The sequence below is a fragment of the Triticum aestivum genome, chromosome 1D (assembly GCF_018294505.1).
Source record: "Triticum aestivum cultivar Chinese Spring chromosome 1D, IWGSC CS RefSeq v2.1, whole genome shotgun sequence".
Classification (NCBI taxonomy): domain Eukaryota; kingdom Viridiplantae; phylum Streptophyta; class Magnoliopsida; order Poales; family Poaceae; genus Triticum; species Triticum aestivum.
In genome coordinates, this window is record NC_057796.1 from 234,394,268 (window position 1) to 234,397,121 (window position 2,854).

Sequence of the window (2,854 nt, forward strand, 5' to 3'; positions counted from 1 at the left end):
CGGACCGGCGGTGGGGAGTGGTTTCGGGGAGGGCGGGCCGGCCGCGGGCGACGGGGGCTGGCGGTTCGGCCGGTGGTGGCTGGCGGCTCAGGGGGGGTGGAGTTTGATGATAAACTCGAGGCCCTTGATTTTGTATCCAACGGCTGGAAAATCTAATGACCAGAGATGAAAAACTCAGTCGACTGATGTGTAGCCTCACCCCGCACGTACACACGCACGCACGCAACACACGCACGCATGTAGGCGTGCAACACTGACGCGTACACACGTACGCATGCTGGCGTGCAACACTGACAAGTACACATGCACTCACGAACACACGCACGTACGCACCCATGCATGCAACACTGAAACGTACCCTTGCACACACGCAACACTCGCACGCCTGCATGCACACAACACACGACGCAAGACACACGCTCAACCTATACGTGCATGCACCCTTTGTTAAGGACATGGATTGTTACGGGTATTAATCAATCTTATCTGTGATAAGCAGAACATTGATGTTTGCAGCGGTGTTTATGAATCACAACGTATCGAATGGGCTATCAACATAGTAGGCTTATCTACATGAAAAAGATGACGTCACACTCAATGAACAATCATGAGTTTAGGAAATGCCCGCTTCTGACCGCCCTGGCCCACCAAAGGTTCCTCTGCTGTGCGCTGCCTGTGTTGGGTCACTGACATGCAGGCCATGCACCCAAAGAGCCCACACGTCAGTGCAAGAACGGCGCGGTGTCCTAGGTCAGAGTCGAGGGCGCCTCTCGCGGCACGCCCGGCTGAACACGCCTCCGTGCCGCATTCAAACACCTCCATGAAAGTCGCCCGTGTGGAAGCCGAGAGACCCACTCTGGACACACGTCCGTTCATGACCGGGCCGGCGTTAAATGCAACGCCGGCCGAGCTCCTCCCATCCGCCGTCTATTTAATCTCCTATTTAAACGAGGCCAAACGCCAGCCAAGAATCACACACCTCCGCTGCTCCCCTATCTCCTCCACCATTTTGTCCACTCTTACAATGGCTTATGAAGAGTAGTTATTCCGCATCCAAGCCGGCTGGGTAGCCCGCCGGATACGAGCTATGCAACTCGCCGATCCACCTCCCTCCCCTCGCCCGACGGAGCCAGCTGCCGCCCCAAGCCGGTGCGCGGTTAAGCAACTCGCCGCTCCAGGCCAGCTCGATGAGGAGCGGCGCACGGGGGTCGTTGCTGCCGTCCACACCGCCGCCTCGTACCGCGTCCCCGTTTCTGTGGCCGAGACTCCCATGCCGGCGGCCGCACCATGCAAGGAGCGACAGAAGCCGGGTGCGCGGAGAGCGACGAGTCGGTGGCCAGCGCCTCCGCGTCCGCCGCCATCATCGAGGAGAAGTAGAACACGGGAGGCCGCCGCCGCTTGGGTCCCATGAAGGCCACCGCGGAGGCGACGCCGGCGTACATAGCAGGTGTCTTGCCGGATCATTTTGTTGCGAGGACCTTCATCGACCCCGCATGGGCTCCACGGAAGAGGGGAATGTTAGGATGAACTCGAGCCGGTGCCAGCCATGGCGAAGTAGTGGCCGGTGATGAACTCGAACCGGTGCCGGCCACCATCATCTTCGGCACAAGCCAATGATATAAGTTGGGTAGTGGGGAAGCGAGTCGTCCTTTGCGTTGAAGCATATACCTCCGGGGCTCCCGGCAGTCCGGTGATCATGCTGCCGGACATGAGGAACACAAATCGATCGGCGGGCAACCATTTAGGCCAGGTATTATATACCTGTGCTGTCCAGAATTAGCACCGCGTAGTTCATTTGAATGTAATGAAATCCGTCATGTTTGTATGAAAATTTGGTATTTTATATGATTTCCGTCGTTGTTTATATGAAATATTAGTTTGTCTACGTGTTTGCGTGAATTTCATCCGGTTGGTTGAGTTGTTGTCATAATGTGTGCGGCTACGGTTGGATGGCGTAATTTGTAGGTCGCCGGTCGGTCTGCGGGCGGCTCGGGTGGCGTTGTGTGACAAAAAAACACAGCTCGTGCGAGCTCGTCTCCAACGTGCGCGCTGGAGGATGCATGACAGCATGAGCACCCGAGCCATTCCTCGTTCATCGGTGGCAAAGGCACCGGTGGACAAAAGGGTCGCCAATATTTTGGCTACCTCGGGCAAGATCCAAACAGCCCCTCCCAACAGATTCAAATCCCTCGTTCGCCGTGGAATTTTTCCATGTGTTGTTTTCATGGACTAGCAAGATGCCCGTGCATTGCACGGAACATCAAGATGCATTTTTTACAAACTCCCACATGCATGCAAGGGATAATTAATGTCCTCCTTTGCTAGTACCACAAGGCAAACACCATTAATATTGCATCGATTAGTGTTATTGGCCTTGTATATCTGCAAATTGTAATTTTGATAGTGGCCCCTTGTATATAAAAATGGAGGGAGAAAGATGAGAGATAAGGTGAGGAGGAGTGGGGCGTGGTGGTGACTGGTGGTCGGACTGGGCGGAGGCATGGGGATGGACGGCGCATTATGTCTAGGTTTGTATCTCTCTCACACACACCCATGTAGGTGGGGGACGTGCACGAAGAGAAGAGGTGCACGCACGGCGCACGTACTCCCGTCTCTTTCCCAACCACACCCGCGCGGGTACACGGTGGAGCTCATTTCTGTACGAAAAAGGCAGCCCACGTGGTAATTTGGCACGTGTACTAGTTGTCCACTTGGTGGAGGGAGGATCGTCTACCACGGGTGAACAAACAAATTGCGACTTGATGCGTTATGTTAAATTAAAAAAAGAGGCAAACCATGTGGGGCCTACCTTAGAGGCAAGGCTCTATACACTGGAGTACTTTTGATGTGTCCC